This window comes from Pseudorca crassidens, chromosome 1 (genome assembly GCF_039906515.1).
Source record: "Pseudorca crassidens isolate mPseCra1 chromosome 1, mPseCra1.hap1, whole genome shotgun sequence".
Lineage (NCBI taxonomy): Eukaryota > Metazoa > Chordata > Mammalia > Artiodactyla > Delphinidae > Pseudorca > Pseudorca crassidens.
The window spans coordinates 60,863,237-60,887,861 of NC_090296.1; the positions used below are offsets into that span (position 1 = coordinate 60,863,237).

Here is a 24,625-nt window from a genome sequence, read left to right on the forward strand (position 1 = left end):
ATATTGGACCACCAGAGACCTCTCAGCCCCATGTAGTATCAATTGGCGAGACTTCCCCTAGATATCTCCGTCTCAATGCTAAGACCCAGCTCCACCCAAAGCCAGCAAGCTCCAGTGCTGGACGCCCCATGCCAAACAACTAGCAAGACAGGAACACAACACCACCCATTAGCAGAGAGGCTGTCTAAAATCATAATAAGTTCACAGACACCCCAAAACCACCACAGGATGAGATCCTGCACACCAGAAAGACATGATCCAGCTCCATCCACAAAAACACAGGCCCCAGTGCCCTCCACCAAGAAGCCTAAAAACCCACTAAACCAACCTTACCCACTGAGGGCAGACACCAAAAGCAATGGAAACTACGAACCTGCAGCCTGCGAAAAGGAGACCCCAAACACAGTAAGTTAAGCAAAATGAGAAGATGGAGAAATACGCAGCAGATGAAGGAAAAAGGTAAAAACCCACCAGACCAAACAAATGAAGAGGAAATAGGCAGTCTACCTAAAAAAGAATTCCGAGTAATGCTAGTAAAGATGATCCAAAATCTTGGAAAAAGAATGAGGAAAATACAAGAAATAAAAAGGACCTAGAAGAACTAAAGAGCAAACAAACAATCATGAACAACACAATAAGTGAAATTAAAAATTCTCTAGAAGGAATCAATAGCAGAATAACTGAAGAAGAACGGATATGTGACCTGGAAGATAAGATAGTGGAAATAACTACCACAGAGGAGAATAAAGATAAAAGAATGAAAAGAATTGAGGACAGTCTCAGAGACGTCTGGGACAATATTAGATGCACCAACATTTGAATTATAGGGGTCCCAGTAGAAGAGAAAAAGAAAGGGTCTGAGAAAATATTTGAAGAGATTATAGTTGAAATCTTCCCTAACGTGGGAAAGGAAAGAATCAAGTCCAGGATGTGCAGAGAGTCCCATAAAGGATAAATCCAAGGAGAAACACGTCAAGACTCATATTAATCAAGCTATCAAAAATTAAATACAAAGAAAAATATTAAAAGCAGCAAGGGAAAAGCAACAAATAACATACAAGGAAATGCCCATAAGAATAACAGCTGACCTTTCAGCAGAAACTCTGCAAGCCAGAAGGGAGTGGTGGGACATATTTAAAGTGATGAAAGGGAAAAACCTACAACCAAGATTACTCTACCAGCAAGGATCTCATTCAGATTTGATGGAGAAATTAAAACTTTTACAGATAAGCAAAAGCTAAGAGAATTCAGCACTACCAAACCAGCTCTACAACAAACGCTAAAGGACCTCTCTAGGCAGGAAACACAAAAGAAGGAGAAGACCTACAAAAACAAAAACAAAACAAGAAAATGGTAAAAGGAACATACATATCGATAATTACCTTAAATGAAAGTGGATTAAATGCTCCAACCAAAAGACATACACTGGCTGAATGGACAAAAAAACAAGACTCATATACATGCTGTGTACAGGAGACCCACTTCAGATGTACGGACACATACAGACTGCAAGTGAGGGGATGGAAAAAGATAATCCAGGCAAATGGGAATCAAGAGAAAGCTGGAGTAGCAATTCTCATATCAGACAAAATAGACTTTAAATAAAGACTATTACAAGAGACAAAGAAGGACACTACATAATGATCAAGGGATCAATCCAACAAAAAGATACAACAATTGTAAATATTTATGAACCCAACGTAGAAGCACCTCAATACATAAGTCAAATGATAACAGCAATAAAAGGGGAAATCAACAGTAATACAATCATACTAGGGGACTCTAACACCCTACTTTTACCAATGGATAGAGCATCCAAAATGAAAATAAATAATGATACAAAAGCTTTAAATGACACATTAAACAAGATGGACTTAATTGATATATATAGGACATTCCATCCAAAAACAACAGAATACACTTTCTTCTCAAGTGCTCATGAAACATTCTCGTGGATAGATCAAATCTTGGGTCACGAATCAAGCCTGGTAAATTTAAGAAAATTGAAATTGTATCAAATATCTTTTCCGACCACAACGCTATGAGACTAGACATCAATTACAGGAAAAAAACTGTAAAAAATACAAACAATTGGAGGCTAAACAATATGCTAGTAAATAACCAAGAGATCACACAGGAAATCAGAAAATACCTAGAAAACATGACAGTGAAAACATGATGACCCAAAACCTATGGGATGCAGCAAAAGCAGTTCTAAGTGGGAAATTTATAGCAGTACGATCCTACCTCAAGAAACAAGAAAAATCTCAAAGAAACAACCTAACCTTACACCTAAAGCAATTAAAGAAAGAAGAAGAAAAACTCCCAAGTTCGCAGAAGGAAAGAAATCAGAAAGATCAGATTAGAAATAAATGAAACAGAAATGAAGGAAATAGTAGCAAAGATCAATAAAACTAAAAGCTGATTCTTTGAGAAGATAAACAAAACTGATAAACCATTAGCCAGACTCATGAAGAAAAAAAGGGAGAAGACTCAAATCAACAGAATTAGAAATGAAAAAGGAGAAATAACAACTGACACTGCAGAAATACAAAGGATCATGAGAGATTACTACAAGCAACTCTGTGCCAATAAAATGGACAACCTGGAAGAAATGGACACATTCTTAGAAAAGCACAACCTTCTGAGACTGAACCAGCAAGAAATAGAAAATATAAGCAGACCAGTCACAAGCACTGAAATTGAGACTGTGATTAAAAATCTTCCAACAAACAAAAGCCCAGGACCTGATGGCTTCACAGGCAAAGTCTATCAAATATTTAGAGAAGAGCTAACACCTATCCTTCTCACACCCTTCGAAAATATAGCAGAGGGAGGAACACTCCCAAAACTCATTCTACAAGGCTACCATCACCCTGATACCAAAACCAGACAAAGCTGTCACAAGAAAACTAAAGACCAATATCACTGATGAAATGGATGCAAAAATCCTCAACACAGTACTAGCAAAGAGAATCCAACAGCACATTAAAAGGATCATACACCATGATCAAGTGAGGTTTATCCCAGGAATGCAAGGGCTCTTCAAAATATGCAAATCAGTCAGTGTGTGATACACCATATTAACAAACTGAAAGATAAAAACCATATGATCATCTCAATAGATGCAGAAAAAGCTTTCAGCAAAATTCAACACCCATTTATTAAAAACCCTCCAGAAAGTAGACATAAAGGGAAATTACCTCCACATAATAAAGATCATATATGACAACCCCACAGCCAACATTGTTCTCAGTGATGAAAAACTGAAACCATTTCCTCTAAAATCAGGAACAAGACAAGGTTGCCCCACTCACCACTATTATTCAACGTAGTTTTGGACATTCTGGCCACAGGAATCAGAGAAGAAAAAAAAACAAAAGGAATTCAAATCAGAAAAGAAGTAAAGCTGTCACTGTTTGCAGATGACATACTATACCTAGAGAATCCTAAGGATGCTACCAGGAAACTACAAAAGCTAATCAATGATTTGATAAAGTAGCAAGATACAGAATCAATGCACAGAAGTCTCTTGCATTCCTATACACTAATGATGAAAAATCTGAAAGAGAAATTAAGGAAACGCTCCCACTTACCACTGCAACAAAAAGAATAAGCTTGTACTTTGCGGCTGCGAGGATCTTTTCCTCCACACTATTCACGGTGAAGAGTCTCAGCACGCGGACGTTGTTCTGCTGGCCGATGCGGTGGACGTGGTCTTGTGCTTGCAGGTCCTAATGAGGATTCCAGTTGCTGTCAAAAATGACCATGGTATCAGCTGCCTGGAGATTTAGGCCCAGGCCTCCAGCTCTTGTGCTCAGCAAGAAAATGAAATACCGGGACAGAGGTTCATTGAATTTCTTCAGCAAAGCAGCATGATCTTCAGAATTGGTGGTGCCATCAAGGCGCAGGTAAAGGAAGTTCCGAAAAGCAAAGTAATCCTCCATGATGGTCATGAGAGACGTCATCTGGCAGAAAAGCAGGACGCGGTGATCAGTCGTTCTCAATGTTGGTAGGATACGATCAAGTAGGTCAAACTTTCCTGAGGCCCGATGCAGCTCAGACCCATTAATGACCCCATTTGAAAAGCCCAGGTGTTCAGCAAAGGATTCCTCAATGTGCTGAAACATATATGGATGATTGCAGACTTTTCTCAACTGCATGATAGCGTTCATAAATGTCTTAGCACCTCCTTTCCCCTTCTTATCTTTCTCCGAACCATCTGTGAGAAGGATCCCTTTGACTTGCATATGGCGATACAGAATCTTCTGCAGAGCTGACATGTCACACTTGATCACATATTCAACTTTTTCTGGAAGCTGGGATTCAACTTCTTTCTTCAGTCTCCTCAGTAAAAATGGTCTCAACACCTTATGCAGATGCCTGATGATCAATATAGTTTCTTCTTTATTTAAGTCCATTCTCTCTCCAGTCATGGCAAATGGAGCATTAAACCACTGCTCAAACGTGCTGCAGCTCTTAAAAATTGTAGGAAGGATGAAGCTGAGGAGGGCCCAGAGCTCCGGGAACTTATTCTGCAGGGGGGTCCCAGTCAAGAGGATCCTTCTGGGGTCCACATAGTGAGTGTTCAGGACCTGAGTCAGCTTGCAGTGGTGATTCTTCATTTGGTGGCCTTCGTCCACTATCATGTATTTCCACCGAGTCTTTGCAAGAAGGTGCTTGTCTTTAAAATGTACTCATAAGTAGTCAGGAGGGCATTGAATTTGCCACTCCGTAACTGGGGACAAGGGAGCGACGCATGGCGGGGTGCCCTTGTAAGGAATTTTCACCACAGAAGGAGCCTTTCTCAAATTCATACGTCCAGTTAGAGTCGAAAGGGGGGCAATGATGAGATAGGGGCCATTGAGTCTTTTGTGATCCATCAGATAAGTGATGAGTGCAATGGTCTGTATTGTCTTTCCCAGCCCCATTTCATCAGCAAAGATTCTGTTCAAATTGTTATTATACAGAGAAACCATCCATTCCAGGCCCTGGAGCTGATAATGCTTCAGGGTCCCATTGAAGAGGAGGGCCAACTGTTTCTCCACCCTTTCAGAGATGGCATGGGCCACCGTGAAGTAGGACTGGGAGCCCCTGGCACTGTATTGCATGTTGTGCTCATCATCCACGTAGCAGACATTAGTATTAAAGAAAAAAAGAACTAGACAGGTAGCCCTCATGAACATATACACAGATGAGTTCCTAAAAATTGAATCCAGTTATATATTAAAAGGGTAATACAACATGATCAAGTGAGGTTTATTCAAGGAATGCAAGGTTGATTTAACATTCAAAAATAAATGTTAATATAAAAAGGGAGAAATTCGTATGATACTTCAATAAATAAAGAGTGAACACTATACAAAATTTAACCCTTACTCATGATTTTAAAATAACTTTAAAACTGGAACAGTAGGGAACTACTTCAGTCTTAAAAAAAGACATCTATGGAAAAACTTGTGGCTAATATTATATTTAATCATTAAATATTAAATGCTTTTCCCTTAAAATCAGCAACAATATGAATATGTCTACTCTTACTACTTGTTTCAACATTGTATTGGAGGTTTTAGCTGTTACAATAAGGCAAGATATTTTCTTAAATTGGAGTATAGCTGATAATGTTGTGTTAGTTTCTGTTGCATAGCAGTGAGTCAGTTATACATATACATATGTCCACTCTTTTTTAGATTCTATTCCCATACAAGGCAATTTCAAAAAAGGCATAAACTTAGGAATGGAAGAAGTAAAACTGTTGTGTTTTTTTTGGACAACATGACTGTTTATGTAGAAAATTCTTAGAAATCGATAAAACAGTTATTAAAAGTAATAAATGAAGTTATCAAGTTTGTAGGATAAAAGTTAACTGCATTTTTATATACTGACATCAAACAATTGGAAACAATTAGAAAATGAGATTATTGAAGTTGAATTAATTATTCATTATTAAAGAAATGTAATAACATTCATTTATGACCTTACACTAAAACTCACAAAATATTGCTTAGAGAAATTATAGATACTCTAACTAAATGGAACAATGTACCATGCTCATGGACTGGAAAACTTCATATTGTTAAAATATCAATTCTTCCGACATTGATCTTTAAATTCTATTCAATTCCAACAAAATATAGCAAGAGTTTTTGGAAATTGATAAGCTAATTCTAAAATTTATATGAAAATTTAAATGACCTAGAATAGTCAAAATAATTTTTTAAGGGCGAATTTGGAGATCTTATATTTTCTGATTTAAAGATATGCTGTAAACTACAGCAATTAAGACATTGGAGTATTGTCAAGAGGATAGGCACATAGATCAATGAAACAGTAGAAAGCACAGGAATAGTCCACAAATACATGGTCAATTGATTTTCAACAAAAATGTCAAGACAATTCAATGGGGGAAAAAGTCTTTTCAAACAAATGATGCCGAATCAATTAGAAAGATATATTTTTAAATAGGAACATTATTAGCCATTACTTCATGTCATACACAATAATTAGCTTTAAATGCATAATAAATATAAATCTAGTGCTGTAAAACTATTTAAAAAGTAGAAAATATTCATGAAAAATGAAAAAAATGATAAATTGGACCTTATAAAAATTCAGAACTTTTACTCTTCAAAAGATATCCATTAAGAAAATGAGAAGACAAGACATAGAATGGGAGAAAACATTCCAATATGTATATTTGACAAGACTTGTATCCCGAAAAAGAACAATTACAACTCAGTTACAAGAAGATAAGCAACCCAATAGAAAATTTGACAAACTACTTGAATATTGACTTCACAAAATAAGATATACAAATTGCCAGTTTGTATATCTCTCATATCCTGGTGATGGAAACGTAAAATTGCAAATCACTTTGGAGAAACTGTAGGTCTCTCCACAAGTTAAATGTGCATATAGTGTTTAACCCAGCCATTCAGATCTTAGGTATTTATATCAAAGAGAAATGAAAATATATATCCACTCAAAGACAGCTGCTTGTTATCCCTGTGTCTCAAGTCACAACTGTGCCTTTCTATCACAGGGCTATGAAGACATGTTTGTTGTTCTCTTAGTCATTGTTCCTGGGCTCAAGTTCCTGACTCCCTTCTGAAAATGGTCTCATTTTATAGCCAACATTGTGTTTGTTTAAAGGTCTTTAATAAATATGAGTGCAGGACCTATGGCCTGAGCATAGAGATGATGAACAGGGCAGTTTAGGCATGGGGGCTGGATTTAGGTATAGACCTATTCAGTATAGGTATTAGATGGTAGTGGAGTACAGTGCTAGAGCATTGGAGTCGGTCAGACTTGAATTTGAATATTCCTCAATGTTTTTATCTGTCGACTGGGCTTTTGTGTGGATCAAATGAGATTAAAAGTGTTTTGCATAATGCCTGGCCTCCAAATTCTCAAGAAATCATGACTCTTACTATAATGACACAGCATACTAAACGCATTCATCTCTTCTTGCTTAGGATAGGTTTTAAAATTAAATTTCTAGTATTACTTCTGATACTGATGAGACAAAAGTCCTTTGGGACCCTGATTATCAAAATGAGATATAAAGAGTCACATACTGACCATAATAGGGTCTGGGCAGGAACATGAGTGAGGCTGAGAGAAAACATCAAAGATCACAGGGGTTTCTCTCAAGAGAGAAGGTGGCTAGAACAAAGTGATGATTCTGCATACTATAGGCCATGGTTCTTGCCATTTTGAGATGTAATAGAAATTTAGTATGGTGGGAGAAGAATGTGATGCCGTGGGCTTTAAATTTTACTGTTTAAATTTCGGATATGCAGAAGTCCACTGTGGGACTAAGCTATTGAAAAAATCAAATTCACACATTTTTGCATTGTGACCTTCAATTTTAACAACTCAAGTTGAGACAAGGAGTTTTTCATTATTGGGTAGGTGGTAGCTTGGTAAAGGAGAGAAAGTTGGGCTGTGGTGATGGTGATAAAGGCAACATGAGAGAAAGAGAAGGACCTCTAGGGATCTTTCTTGAGACCATGATAATGACTTCTGGGAGTTATCTGGTGGTAGGGTTGTGTTCCCTGACACACAAGGTTCTGCATCCCTGTAGCTGCCTTTTGAGTGTTATGTCATGACAGATACCAAAATTGCTTTAATGATTGCAGGAAGATTATTTCCCCCTATTCAATGGCATGAAGCAATAGATGAATATTCAAATCTAAATTGTATATCTAAATTGTATACATATGTGTGTGTATGTGTAACATATATATATATAAATGTTTCATAAGTCTGATACTCAATTATTTATTTTTATGTATGCAAGACAACATTTTCAAATCAGTTGTCCTTTTACTTTCCTTTGTAGTTACAAAATCAAAGTAAAGTCAACATATGCATATTTCTAGGTAGACTGATGTTTTTTAAGCTGCATTAGCTTGAAATCCTTGGTGAAGATGTGCATATGCTTACTTTATACCAATAATGTCATGAAAGAGTTTGAAGGAACAATGCTTTGTATATAATTAGTAGCATGATGAACATAATTTGAATAACAAAAATATTTGCTCTTAACTGAAGGAAAATGAATCAAACTCATCAACTGATAGCATTCACTGACTAAGAAGACATGGGGAAGTCAGGTGAGAAATCTTAAATAGAGGATGCTTTAACAGGGGGATTTATGTTCCACAACTAGGTGTTTAAGAAATAAAAGACAGTTGATATTATGAACTCTCACAAGCATATCTATGAATATCTGTTAACGATGGAAACAACCATAGCTAAGTATGAAGATGTTAACTTTGTTCCTTTCAATTGAAATCATTATTACCAATATTGAAGAAGATATTAAAATAAATCATCTCTAATCCCAGTACTCAATCACAACTTTTCATCTTTTTGCAAGTTTCTTTCTAAGCCTTGTCTTTAACCATTTGTATTTATGGTTGTGACACATTTTCTAATTCAGCTTTTTTTTTTTTAACATCTATATTGGAGTATAATTTCTTTACATTGTTGTGTTAGTTTCTGCTGTATAACAAAGTGAATCTGCTATACGTATACATATATCCCCATATCCCCTCCCTCTTGCGTCTCCCTCCCACCCTCCCTATCCACCCTTTTAAGTGGTCACGAAGCACGGAGATGATCTCCCTGTGCGATGCAGCTACTTCCCACTAGCTATCTATTTTACATTTGCTAGTGTATATATGTAAAGCTACACTCTCACTCTGTCCCAGTTTACCCTTCCCCCTTCCCATGTCCTCAAGTCCATTCTCTATGTCTGCGTCTTTATTCCTGTCCTGCACCTATGTTCATTAGAACCTTGTTGTTTTTTTTTAAGATTCCATATATATGGAATTCATCCCATCCTCCCCTTTCCCACCCTTGGTATCCACATGTTTGTTCTCCTCATCTGTGTCTCTATTCCTGCCTTGCAAACTGGTTCATCTGTACCATTTTTCTAGATTCCACATATATGGGTTAATATACGATATTTGTTTATCTCTTTCTGACTTACTTCACTCTGTATGACAGTCTCTAGGTCCATCCACATCTACAAATGACACAATTTCATTCCTTTTTATGGTTCCTTTAATATTCCATGCTATATATGTACCACATCTTCTTTATCCATTACTCTTTCGATGGACATGTAGGTTGCTTCCATGACCTGGCTATTGTAAATAGTGCTGCAGTGAATATTGAGGTGCATGTTCCTTTTTGAATTATGGTTTTCTCTGGGTATGTGCCCAGTAGTGGGATTGCTGGGTAATATGGTAATTATATTTTTAGTTTTTTTAAGGAACCTCCTTACTGTTCTCCATAGTGGCTGTACCAATTTACATTGCCATCAACACTGCAGGAGGGTTCCCTTTTCTCCACACCTTCTCCAGCATTTAATGTTTGTAGATTTCTTGATGATGCCCATTCTAACCGGCGTTAGGTGACACCTCATTGTAGTTTTGATTTGCATTTCTCTAATGATTAGTGATGTTGAGCATCCTTTCATGTGTTTATTGGCAACCTGTATATCTTCTTTGGAGAAATGTCTATTTAGGTCTTCTGCCCATTTTTGCATTGGGTTGTTTGTTTTTTTGCTGCTGAGCTGCATGAGCTGCTTGTATATTTTGGAGATTAATCCTTTGTCAGTTGCTTTGTTTGCAACTATTTTCTCCCATTCTGAGGGTTGTCTTTTCATCTTGTTTATGGTTTCCTTTACTGTGAAAAAGCTTTTAAGTTTCATTAGGTCCCACATGTTTATTTTTGTTTTTATTTCCATTTCTCTAGGAGGTGGGTCAGAAAGAATCTTGCTGTGATTTATGTCATAGAGTGTTCTTCCTATGTTTTCCTCTAAGAGTTTGATAGTGTCTGGCCTTACATTTAGTTCTTTAATCCATTTTGAGTTTATTTTTGTGTATGGTGTTAGTGAGTGTTCTAATTTCATTCTTTTATATGTCCAGCTTTCCCAGCTCCACCTATTGAAGAGGCTGTCTTTTCTCCATTGAATACTGTTGCCACCTTTATCAAAGATAAGGTGACCATATGTGCATGGGTTTATCTCTGAGCTTTCTATCCTATTCCATTGATCTATATTTCAGTTTTTGTGCCACTACCATACTGTCTTGATTACTGTAGCTTTGTAGTATAGTCTGAAGTCAGGGAGCCTGATTCCTCCAGCTCCGTTTTTCTTTCTCAGGATTGCTTTGACTATTCGGGTTCTTTTGTGTTTCCATACAAATTGTGCAATTTTTTGTTCTAGTTCTGTGAAAAATGCCATTGGTAGTTTGATAGGGATTGCACTGAATCTGTAGATTGCTTTGGGTAGTATAGTCATTTTCACAATGTTGTTTCTTCTTATTGAAGAACATGGTGTGTCTCTCCATCTGTTTGTATCATCTTTAATTTCTTTCGTCAGTGTCTTATAGTTTTCTGCATGCAAGTCTTTCCCTCCTTAGGTAGGTTTATTCCTAGGTATTTTATTCTTGTTACAGTGGTAAACGGAAGCATTTCCTTAATTTCTCTTTCAGATTTTTCATCATTAGGGTATAAGAATGCAAGAGATTTCTGTGCATTCCTTTTGTATCCTGCTACTATACCAAATTCATTGATTAGCTCTATTAGTTTTAAGGTAGCATATTTAGGATTCTCTAGGTATAGTATTATCATGTCATCTGCAAACAGTGAAAGCTTTACTTCTGCTTTTCCAATTTGGATTCATTTTATTTCTTCTTCTTCTCTGATTGCTGTGGCTAAAACGTCCAAAACTATGTTGAGTAATAGTGGTGAGAGTGGGCCACCTTGGTTTGTTCCTTATTTTAGAGGAAATGGTTTCAGTTTTTCACCATTGAGAATGATGTTGGCTGTGAGTTTGTCATATATGGCCTTTATTTTGTTGAGGTAAGTTCCCTCTATGGCTACTTTCTGGAGAGTTTTTATCATAAATGGGGGTTGAATTTTGTCAAAAGCTTTTCCTGCATCTATTGAGATGGTTTTTCTCCTTCAGTTTGTTAATATGGTGTATCACATTGATTGATTTGTTTATATTGAAGAATCCTTGCATTCCTGGGAGAAACCCCACTGGATCATGGTATATGATCTGGTGAATGTGCTGTTGGATTCTGTTTGCTAGTATTTTGTTGAGGATTTTTGCATCTATGTTCATCAGTGATATTGGCCTGTAGTTTTCTTTCTTTGTGACATCTTTGTCTGGTTTTGGTATCAGGGTGATGGTGGCCTCGTAGAATGAGTTTTGGGAGTGTTCCTCCCTCTGCTATATTTTTGAAGAGTTTGAGAAGGACAGGTGTTAGCTCTTCTCTAAATGTTTGATAGACTTCGCCTGTGAAGCCATCTAGTCCTGGGCTTTTGTTTGTTGGAAGATTTTTAATCACAGTTTGAATTTCAGTGCTTGTGATTGGTTTGTTTGTATTTTCTATTTCTTGCTGGTTCAGGCTCAGAAGGTTGTGTTTTTCTAAGAATGTGTCCATTTCTTCCAGATTGTCCATTTTATTGACATATAGTTGCTTGTAGTAATCTCTCATGATCCTTTGTATTTCTGCAGTGTCAATTGTTACTTCTTTTTCTTTTCTAATTCTATTGATTTGAGTCTTCTCCCTTTTTTTCGTGATTAGTCAGGCTAATGGTTTATCAATTTTGTTTACCTTATCAAAGAACCAGCTTTTAGTTTTATTGATCTTTGCTATCATTTCCTTCATTTTTGTTTCATTCATTTCTGATCTGATCTTTCTGATTTCTTTCCTTCTGCAAACTTCAGGGTTTTTTGCTCTTCCTTCTTTAATTGCTTTAGATGTAAGGTTAGGTTGTTTCTTTGAGGTGTTTCTTGAGGTAGGATTGTACTGCTATAAATTCCCCTCTTAGAACTGCTTTTGCTGAATCCCATAGGTGTTGGGTCATGGTGTTTTCATTGTCATGTGTTTCTAGGTATTTTTTGATTTCCTCTTTGATTTCTTCAGTGCTCTCTTGGTTATTTAGTAGTGTATTGTTTAGCCTCCATATGTTTGCATTTTTTACAGTTTTTTTTCCTGTAATTGATATCTAGTCTCATAGTGTTGTGGTCGGGAAAGGTACATGATACAAGTTCAATTTTCTTAAATTTACCAAGGTGACTCAAGGTGATTTGTGACTCAAGATATGATCTATCCTGGAGAATGTTCCATGAGCACTTGAGAAAAAAGTGTATTCTGTTGTTTTGGGATGGAATGTCCTATAAATATCAATTAAGTCCATCTTGTTTAGTGTATCATTTAAGGCTTGTGTTTCCTTATTTATTTTCATTCTGGTTGATCTGTCCATTGGCAAAAGTGGGGTGTTAATGTCCCCTACTATTATTGTGTTACTTTCGATTTCCCGTTTCATGGCTGTTAGCATTTGCCTTATGTATGGAGGTGCTCCTATGTTGGGTGCATAAATATTTACAATTGTTATATCTTCTTCTTGGATTGATCCCTTGATCATTATGTAGTGTCCTTCTTTGTCTCTTGTAATAGTCTTTATTTTAAAATCTATTTTGTCTGATATGAGAATTGCTACTCCAACTTTCTTTTGTTTTCCATTTGTGTGGAATATGTTTTTCCATCCCCTCACTTTCAGTCTGTATGTGTCCCTAGGTCTGAAGTGGGTCTCTTGTAGACAACATATTTATGGGTCTTGGTTTTTGTATTCAGTCTACCTGTCTGTGTCTTTTGGTTGGAGCATTTAATCCATTTACATTTAAGGTAATTATCTGTATGTATCTTCCTATTACCATTTTCTTAATTTTTGGGGGTTTGTTTTTGTAGGTCTTAATTTTATTTATTTATTTATTTTTGGCTGTGTTGAGTCTTCGTTTCTTTGTGAGGGCTTTCTCTAGTTGCAGCAAGTGGGGGCCACTCTTCATCGCTGTTCGTGGGCCTCTCGATATTGCAGCCTCTCTTATTGCGGAGCACAGGTTCCAGACACGCAGGCTCAGTAATTGTGTCTCATGGGCCTAGTTGCTCCGCAGCATGTGGGATCTTCCCAAACCAGGGCCTGAACCCGTGTCCCCTGCATTGGCAGGCAGATTGTCAACCACTGTGCCACCAGGGAAGCCCCTGTTTTTGTAGGTCTGTTTTTCTCTTGTGTTTCCTGCCTAGAGAAGTTCTTTTAGCATTTGTTGTAAAGCTGGTTTGATGGTGCTGAATTCTCTTAGCTTTTGCTTGTCCGTAAAGCTTTTGATTTCTCTGACGAATCTGAATGAGATCCTTGCTGGGTAGAGTAATCTTGGTTGTAGGTTTTTCCCTTTCATCACTATAAATACGTCCTGTCGCTCCCTTCTGGCTTGCAGAGTTTCTGCTGAAAGGTCAGCTGTTGTTAACCTTATGGGCATTTCCTTGTATGTTATTTGTTGCTTTTCCCTTGCTGCTTTTAATATTTTTTCTTTGTATTTAATTTTTGATAGTTTGATTAATATGTGTCTTGGCATGTTTCTCCTTGGATTTATCCTGTATGGGACTCTCTGCGCTTCCTTGACTTGATTGACTATTTCCTTTTCCATATTAGGGAATTTTCAACTAGTGGAAATGTGGTAGTTATTTCCACTATTTTATCTTCCAGGTCATTATCCATTCTTCTCCCTCAGTCATTCTGCTATTGATTCCTTCTAGAGAATTTTTAATTTTACTTTTTGTGTTCATCATTGTTTTCTATTTAGTTCTTCTAGGTCCTTGTTAAACGTTTCTTGTATTTTCTCCATTCTATTTCCAAGATTTTGGATCATCTTTACTATTATTACTCTGAATTCTTTTTCAGGTAGACTGCCTATTTCCTCTTCATTTGTTTGGTCTGGTGGGTTTTTACCTTGCTCCTTCATCTGCTGTTAATTTCTCTGTCTTCTCATTTTGCTTAACTTACTGTGTTTTGGGTCTCCTTTTCGCAGGCTGCAGGTTTGTAGTTCCCGTTGCTTTTGGTGTCTGCCCTCAGTGTGTAATGTTGGTTCATTGTGTTGTGTAGGCTTCCTGATGGAGGGGACTGGTGCCTGTGTTGTGGTGGATGAGGCGGGATCTTGTCTTTCTGGTGGGCAGGACTGCATCTGGTGGTGTGTTTTGGGGTGTCTGTGAACTTATTATGATTTTAGGCAGCCTCTCTGCTAATGGGTGGGGTTGTGTTCCTGTCTTGCTAGTTGTTTGGTATGGGGTGTCCAGCACTGGAGTTTGCTGGTCATTGAGTGGAGCTGGGTCTTAACGTTGAGACAGAGATCTCTGGGAGAGCTCTCGCCTATTGATATTTCGTGGGGCTGGCTGGTCTCTGATGGTCCAGTGTCCTGAACGTGGCTCTCCCACCTCAGAGGCTCATGCCTGACACCTGGCTAGAGCACCAAGACCCTGTCAGCCCCATGGCTAACTCTGCTGGACCTCAGGGTCTCCTGAACATATCCATGGTCAGTAGCACAAGATGACATCAGGAACTGAATTGGCCAGCACTTTTCATCTTAGAGTTCCCATCCTCCAGAACTGGTCTTCCTAAGCCGGGCCACCTGCAGCAGTAACTTCTTCCAGCCCCTTTTCCATAAAGCAACCTTCCAGATTTAAATATACCCACTAATTCAGCTTTTTTATACATAAAATCATATCATAAACATTTTTATTATTTCTACATACCATTTTAAATGCCGTTTTTAATGGTTGCACACTGTACTGTTAGGTGCTTGCTATAATTTACTAAAGCAATCTTGCTTTATAAGAAGCTTGTTATTTCTAAATTATGTCATTTTAAATTAAGTATTTTAACTGAGTACCTAAGCTACAGAAATGTAGCAGTCCTAGGTTTTGCACAATAATGCAAAATCCACAGTATCATTATTTTGGTGTGACAGACTACAGTGACTCCAAAGTGTAACTAAAAAGTTAACACTTTTCGGTTGCAGATAACAGAGAAGAGAGAACATTGGACAAATGATTAGACAAATTAACTTCTCCTTTATAGATTCCGATTTATGGGCTTCCCTGGTGGCTCAGTGGTTGAGAGTCTGCCTGCTGATGCAGGGGACGTGGGTTCGTGCCCCGGTCCGGGAAGATCCCACATGCCGCGGAGCGGCTGGGCCCGTGAGCCATGGCCGCTGAGCCTGCGCTTCCAGAGCCTGTGCTCCGCAACGGGAGAGGCCACAACAGTGAGAGGCCCGCGTTCAGCAAAAAAAAAAAAAAAGATTCCGATTTATGTCCACTTCTGTGTTCCATGGAAAATTTTTCTGTTGTTAAAAAGAGAAATGTTACTGGAGGTGAGTTTTAATGTTCAAGTTTGTCTTTTTGCTATTCCTGAAACAGAAAATAATTTCTTTGATTCTATTTTCATTGTGTCTCTCTAGAATAAAATCTAGATACATATATCTGTGTAGATGTTTGAGTCAAATATGCACAGAGGAAGCAGTTTTTAATAATATGTGTATGTCTTAAGGTGTTGGCTTTACATGTGATTTGAGTACCCTGAAATCCGCATTGTATATATATATATGATTTTGCATACTAATGTGCTAAGGTGATGAAATTTTCATCCATTTATTTTGGTTAAGATATTGACTTAGACAAATAAAAGCACTGTCTTCCCCAAAAGAAAAGAAAAAACTGTTACAAAACATAAAAAATATATTAAGAGGCAAAATGAACCACATTTTTGAATTATTTATTTTAACCTTAGCATCGTTGATTTATTCTGATCCCTTCCAGAAGCAGGACCTGAAGAAATTGAACTGGCTGAAGGCAGGGTGGGGTGGGGGTCACGGGTGCAACATTAGAATTTGACTGAAGGAAAGTAGTCAAGGAAGAGGTATCCTAGTATTCAGGATAAGTGAGATGTAGATCTGCTTGTTTAGTTCATTGTGGCCTAAAAATAAAAATAGTTAACGTTGTTAATTATACTATTAGTTGCAAATTTATTGCACATTGACAGGAGTCTTATTTCATGGTTCTTGTATAGTGAGAAATCTTAAGAATTCCTTTTGAGAGCTGAACAGTGCACTTTGGTCTTGGGGGAAATCTCATACAGTATGTGGCTTTGGATCAAAAATACACATTCAAAGTTAGTATCGTTATGGTGGACTCATTACATCATAGATTTGATTTTGGTACACCAGATTTTCCCAAATTTATAATTAACTTTATCCTTTTGTTTGTCTCAAAGTTTATGTGGAAGGTCTATACTTAGAAGCATCATATAACCCTGCAAATAAGTGTGGCATGTAAAACACAAGAAATAACCAAGTCATCTCTGTAGAACAAAGATATACACCACTGTGTCCAGGATCTTTTGTTAGCACATCAAGAACATTTTAAATCAAGTTTTCTCATGTCAGGCTGTCTAGTAGCTTTCATGCAAAAATTATTTTTAGCAGAATGAAGAACAGCCTATATCAAATGAAGTCTTAATTTGTAGTATAATGCTTGGAAAACTGAGGTAGGTCTAAGATCTCATTTCACCAGAACTGAGTGTAACAGACAGGTTCGAAGGTGGTAATGTCATATATTGTCCAAAAGAAGAACCAATCAGAACTTTTGCTCCTCCTTATTTGTTCTCTTTTTATGAATAATTTTTCTGATTATAAAGATATCACATAGTCATTGTAGAAAATTCAGAATATATAGGAAAAATATGGAGAAGAAAATCAAAATCAACTACAATGCCTCCAAAAAGGCACAGCTGGGTCCTTGGCATGGTCAATGCAATACCACACTCCCCCTGGAAAAACTGGTTAGTTTAGGAGTAAGTATATGACTTAAGATCAGTAAATTAGGTCCAATAAGACTCAGTCTTCATTTTTATCCCTGAAACTATTAAGGGAGTTTAGAACTGCCAGGATTACCATGTAGGGTCACTAAGGGGAGCTGAACTGAGTGATGGATAGAAAAGGCCTAAGTCCTGTGACATGATTTTAAGCCCCAAATCTAGCTATACAAGAAGCCAACAACTCCTGGACTTCTCAATCATGTAAGTCAGTAAGTTTCACCTTTTTTTTCCCTCTGTAAGTTAAAGGTGAGTGTTTGTCACTTGCATCTAAGAGGCTTCTGGTTTATAAGCCCATTGAGTAAACTCCCAAGCTATGGAGCTACCACAAATAATAAAACAATCACAATTCTTTATTAAACAATTCTGTGTAATTAGCACTTTGCTGAGAAACATAAAAAAAAAAAAGAAAGAAAAGAGGTAATTCTTACCTGTCCAAAACTATAGTTAGATCTCACTTCTATTGTCTCTATCAATTTATTGACTCCTTGAGTGATGGGGTGTCAAGTATGGAATGAAGGTTAGAGATTCTCTCATCCAAGGGTGTCATATAGGTGGCTCTAGTGCTGCAGCACCCCCCTCTCTTGTCCAGGGAAGACATTGCTAATTGCTCATGGCACTCAGTCGACTGAACTTAGATTTGGCCTTAGGGCTATTGTCAGCATAGCATTACAGAAAGTCACAACAATTAACTGAAGTCAGTTCTCAAGACAGACCTATTTACTACCACTGCTGAGTCCATTCCCCTCATTTTAAAGATGGGAAAACAGAGTACCTGGGGGGTTAAGTGACTAGTTCATGATCATCCAGGTAGTGACAGTAAGCTGTTTTTCTGGTTATCACTAACATCTTCCAGGTAGCTAAAATCATCATCTGTAAAAATTACTCAGTGGTTACCTATAGTATTGATTGCACTTTATTGATTTAGACAAATAATGTGACATGCCTTATATTTCCCATTTTAAAACAGTTCACACCTGTTATAAGTTGTATCAGTCAGTTATTGCTAACAGATAATTACAAAAATCTCTGACACATATACAGCAAAAACCATTAATTTTCACATGGCTTTGGCATGGGTTGGTGGCTCTGCTGATCTCTGCTGGGCTCAGTTGAAGAGGATTAAGCTGCAGGTTGTGTTTGCTCCACATGTCTCATCCTTCTTGGACCAGTGGGCTAACCATGATATGTTCTTTTAACAGTGGGGGCAATCTAACCACAAACGACGTTTTCATGTCCTAGCTTATTGGCTGGCTGTTAATATCTCAATGGCTAAAGCAAATTACATGGTTAAGCCCAAAGGAAGTAGAGATGTACACATTCTTCTGTAGCAGGAGCTATAAAATTACATGGCAAAGTGTTTGGACATAGGGAAGAGTGAAAAATTGGAGTCCAAAATGCAATGTATCATATAAATCAGGAAGGAGATTTATAGGATACCATAAAAATATATAAATGGTTTAATCAAGTTGGGGGTAGGGTTTTCATTACCAAGGCTTTCTTTAGGGAAGCCATATTTGGTTACCAGGTAAAGAGGTAAAGAAGCTTCCCTGCAGAGGTAACAGCTTGCATAAATATTCTCTGTTGGAACAGAGAGAAGGTCAGAGTGTCAGAAGCATTGAAGGCATAGGGTAAAATAGCGAGAGATGAGATTGGAGAAGTGGATAGGGACAGACCATTTGAATAGTCCTGGTAGTTCTATCATCCTATGAAAAGTGGAATGTCATTGATTGGTATTAAGTAGAGAAGTGACATATGTAATTTGCATTTGGAAAAGATCACTGACTACAGCGCAGAGAATCAATTGTAGGGAGCAAAAGGGAATTAAGAGCAGATAGTAGACAGATCCATTATTGTAGGAGAGACCTGTATTTGATTCTACTTTCAAGTAGGGTGGTAGGAGTGAGGACAGAGGGAGATGAACATAATAGTTTGAGGGTAGAATCAACAGGACTTAGCTTCTTATACTAACATCCCTCTTGCTCTCTCTGCTTCAGCTTCACTTACTTTCTTTCAATCCCTGTACTCACCAGGCACCCGTCTACCACAGGGTCTTTGTTATACCATTTGTTATACCTAGTATGCTCATTTCTCCACTCTGCCTAGTTTAACTCTTAATCATCCTTCAGATTTAAGTTCCAACATCAATTCCTCAGGGAAGAATGAGCTAATCTTTCAAAAAATATTATGATGGATTCTCACAGAATGATATGGCTCTTTTACATAATACTTGATGTAGTAGAAATTTCACATTTGTTTTATGATTATTTGATTAGGGTTTATATCTCTCCACTAAGCCTTGAACTACATAAAGAAAATGTTTTATTTGGTTTTATTTATCATGATGTTCCCAATTCTGAGCTCATTGTCTGTGTATGCAGTAACTACTTAATATATGTGATTTGAATGAATGCTTCTGAATGGAATATTTGGTCACATACTGGTTATATAAATGTTTACGTTGATCAGATATTATAGGTGACAATATTTTTGAAGTTAATTTCAGGCTAGTAACAATCAAGATGAAACCAAAAACAGCTGAAAATTGAAATCAGGAAGTAATTTTCAGAGAGAGAAGAATGAAATAACGAATTTAAGCAGAAACTGAATATGCTACTCTATAAAAGCCTTGATGCCTGCAGCAAGGGCACCTCTGTGACCTGATGAATATGATCAATACCCTCCAAAGATTGAAGATTAAAAGTAAGCCACTGAGTTTCAATGAGAATCATATTAAAATTCATAGTGCTGCTAAGTGACAAGAAGTCTTTTAGAGCAGAACCCAGGTAAAATTTACATTTGCTCTGGGGCATCATCTTGGTGTCATGTTTCCTCTACACAGTCAGTGAACAGAGGCCCCAAAGCCCTTGAAAACGGGTCACTCCTGAGCCTTGAGAGTGCAAGAGAGAGATTAGGCTCTGAAGTAATCATGGAGCAGAAAACAAATTGCAATACTTTGCCATCAACAAAAAGAAATCACAGTAAACTAGTCTGTCCCAGAGGCCATTTAAATTGCCATAAACTTTTGCTTCATCCTAATCACTAGACCCTAAACACTTGTGAGTTTTTCTTTATGGTTTATAGTTTCCTATTCCATAAAACTCCAAAAGAAAACATGAAATGGCAGGAAAGAAGAAACAGGCTTAGAAAGTAAATGTTACTTGTTTTTTTTGTTTTTCCACCCCTCCCTCACCCCCCGCTTTCCCCCCTTGGTGTCCATACATTTGTTCTCTACATCTGTGTCTCTATTTCTGCCTTGAAAACTGGTTCAGATTCCACATATATGCGTTAATATATGGTATTTGTTATTTGTAATTTAGGATTTTTTAATGACTTTTTTTGTTTATATGTGTTAATTTTGCTGCGAGAAGCAAAGAGTAGAAAGATCTCTCATATAGATGCTGAATGCTCTGTGCCCACTCTCTTGGATCACCAGTTACTGCTACTAGTATTATTGCTATTATTATGATTATTACTATTATTTGGACTTATAGTTGGTACTGTTACTGGACTGCAGCCAATATCTTTAGGTCACAATGAATCTTTCAGAATATTTTCTTGGATAGCACAATTGTAGGCAAATAGCCTAGACTGATGCATCCTTGCGGTCTGCTATTCCTTCTGCCTTGACTACATTATTCTTAGACTGGCATGGGGAGTTTGCTTTCTCTCTGAAGGGTAACCATGCAATTTGGAGTCCTGAGAACTTCAAACTAAGCATTTAGACTCATTGCAAGTAAGATCTTTTCTTGCAGTTGAGGTGGAGAAACTTGTAAAGTTATTCACAGTGGCCTTTTCAAACAAGACAATGCTTATGGCAGTTTTCATCCTTGGATATTTTTAAGTTTCCAGACTCTTAACTCTTACCTGTTCTTTTTTCTTTTTTTGATGAATATTTCCAAGTGTGTGTATATGTATTGCCTTAAGGTTTTGTATTTCATTTGAATTCAAGTTCTAAATTACTTTTGTGGTTGTTTGCAATAAAGTCTTTGTTTTTAGATTTGGAGACCAGAAAAAAAAATGATTAAAAAAACTCAATATGATTTTTGAGACATTGAATAAGTATTAAGAAAATGAACATTCTGGCAAAGATGAAAACTTACTGAATGTGAAATATGCCATTTCGAAGTTACTGTACCTAGAATGACAAAGTGGAGGTGATTTAAGGTATGAAAGTGAAGGCTTTTTGAGCTACAAACTTCTGTAGAATATTCTTCTTCATCAGTTGTGCTCAGTCCCCTGAATTTCTAGATTCTAGTCCATGCTAAGGCTTTGGGGGCATAATCAAAAATGTAGTTTCGTGAGTCTGCCATGGTAACAGAGACTCTATCATTGTTTTATGAACAAGGATTCTGGTTGCTGATAGTAATTTACTTATGAAGCCTAGAAATCAAAGCTACCTGTATTTGTTAAGTTTTTGCTGTGTGCCCAGTGTGTTCTAGAAAGCAGAAGTAATGTGCTCTGCTATGGGGGAGCTTCAAGTCAATGATTAAATAGTTTAAGATAATAGAGAATCAAGAGGCAGCTTCTGTGTTAAAACCTACAAGGGTAATGGGATACAGAAAAGGGGAAGATTACAGCTTTGGAGTTGGAGGAGGTGGAGTTAGAACTTGAGGCAGCTGTGAAAGGTGTATAATCCATGAAGGCATTTATGAGATGGAAGAGGGAAATGCTTGTAGGGAATGAGGAGGGGAGCATCTAAGTTACAGCAAACTATAGCTACGAGTGAGGCATGTGTGAAGGGGATTAAAGTATAGGGGATTCGAAGTATAGGCATTGAGGAAGGAAGTTGTGGTGTGTGGCTTAAAGGTTGTACACCACTGCTCCCTTCCTTAACGTCTGTACTTCTTACTTTTTGTTGTAACAGAGACTTTGACTTCCAGGGAAAGGAGTTTGATTTTATACTGAGCAAAGGAATTCATGAGGAAAATGAAATGTGTTTGAGGAGGCATAGCAAGGCCATTACCCAAAGGTGCAGGAGAGAGGAACTAGAATTACTGTGAGCAAGTAGGAAGTTACTGCAGCAATTTAGTGTAAAATAGTGAAGACCTAAACCAGGGATTGGTCATTTTTTTCTGTAAAGGATAAAATAGTAAACATTTGAGACTTTTTAGACCATATGGTCTCTGTGGCAGCTCTTCGACACAATATGTAAATGAATGAGCATGGCTGCATTCCAACAAAACTTTATTTAGAAAAAAACCAAACGGCAGAGGGCTGTATTTGGCCTGCAGGCTGTAGTTTACTGACTTTTGGTCTAAACCACAGTGGTGACATGGAAATGAAAAGAAAGAAACAATTTGAGATGTTGAAAAAATACTATCACATTTTCATATCTGCTTGAATAAGAGGGGTTAGGAGAGGAAGGAGCAAAATATTTCAAACAATGCATCAGTCCTTGAAATAGCAATGTGGGATTTATCAGTATGGTCATGGTGAATGAATTTGCAAAAGTTACTTGTTGAAGGAGAAGAATGGAAGTTAAGGACTGACTGTTAGGATAGCTGGGGATGGGGTAGTGACTGGCCTCTGAGATGGTGTCAATACCTTGTTTCTTGATCTAGATGCTAGTTTCACTGGAGTGTATAATTTGTGAAAATATATGAAGCTGCACAATTATGCTTTTTGTCTTTTGTTTATTTTTGTTATACTTTAATAACTGTTTAAAGGGGATTGAAAGAGGAAGTAAAACCAGTGAGAAGACAAAGAAATCGTGATCAGAGAAGTAGGAGAAGAACCAGAAGAATAAAATATCATGGAAACCAAGAGAGGGTAGAAGAGAAGGGACCGATTGGTCGGATCAGAGAAAGAAGCAAGGTTAAGATGAGGACGGAGAAATGGGTTTAAATTTACCTGGGAGGTAAGAGATGACCTCCAAATGGTAGCTTCAGTGGAGCATCAGATTGAAAATTAAATTTCAGGTTTTTAAGCAGAAAAGAGGAGGTAAGGAAATGGAGCAGTTTATTTAAAAACTCAAGGACAGTGGTTGTAAAGGAAAACACAAAAGTAACATGTAGTGAAGGGAATAGTAGAATAAAGTGAGGGTTTTATTTCTGATTTTTTTAATGGGAAGTGTTATGTATGTTTGAGAAAAAGGGCAATTAAATGAGTGTAAAAGACTGAAGATGTGAATAAAAGATGGAGAATATATGGGACTAAATAAGCTAGATCAGAAGGATGTATACCTCTAAAAAACAAAAGGGTAAAAATCAGAAAGAAAGGCAAGATAAATTCAGATAAGAAGTTACTCTGAAGAAGGGCAGATCTATCCATGGTGGTGAAGCCATCTGCCCAGTTTTGTTTGCGTGTATGTAGGAGAGTTGATTTGGGGGTTGAAGGAAAGAGGAAAATCTCTGTAACTTTAGGAGCAAGTTAGTGAAAACTGGTTAGGTATGGTTGTTAAAGAATAAGATGCGGGCTTCCCTGGTGGCGCAGTGGTTCAGAGTCCGCCTGCCAATGCAGGGGACGCGGGTTCGTGCCCCGGTCCGGGAAGATCCCACATGCCGCGGAGCGGCTGGGCCCGTGAGCCATGGCCGCTGAGCCTGCGCGTCCGGAGCCAGTGCTCCGCAACGGGAGAGGCCACAACAGTGAGAGGCCCGTGTACGGCAAAAAAAGAATAAGATGCAATCCCAGGATATTCCCCAAAGCATCTCCTTGAATAATTGGCTGGTGTCTGACAACTATGACTATGAATGTGGTTGACTAGCACATCAAGTTACAAATTCCTATAAGCAATATCATTATTGATTTATAGGGGAAATCCCACGTATTTGAAGATCCATCTTGATACCACAATTTTTCCTTTTAGTACATACTTTATTTTATGGAATTGTTATAATGAAGTTGAAAAAGGAATCTGGCATAACTAATTTATAAAACAAAACTTCTAATATTAAGATCAAAACTCTAAATGGTTAAAATTTAGAGTTTAAATTTACAAAAGTATTTAATAAATGAACAAATATGGTATGCACACCCACAACCTTAAAAATTCAGTGATACTTCTCTATATAATCTTAAAGAGGGTTGTGTTGCACACATATACACAATACCAATAAAATCAGACTCCTAATTTTAAGGACTCTGGATGTTTATTTAAGTGTTTTTATAACTTATAATTCACTTTGTGAATATGCCAAACTCCATCAAATCCAGTAAAATCAAGGCTGTGAAGTAATAAATAAAAATCAAATCACTTTGTGAAACTGCATTATATGGGTATAATTGGATACACCTAGCTGCCTCATACTGATAATTAATAAACATTTTTTCACATTGAAATATAATTATCAGTCCCCTCTGAACTATGTATGCAAGTTGATGAAATAGTTGAGCCTTAATGAACAGAGACATTTGCATTTCATTACCAAGTTATATAATTCTGCTCATAAACTTT

At 37.3% G+C, this 24,625-nt stretch overlaps 1 pseudogene; it reads right to left on the reverse strand.

Annotated features, from left to right (window-relative positions):
- Positions 1-2,286: 2,286 nt before the first annotated feature.
- Positions 2,287-5,125, reverse strand: LOC137214529 (probable global transcription activator SNF2L2 pseudogene; annotated as a pseudogene).
- Positions 5,126-24,625: the final 19,500 nt, after the last annotated feature.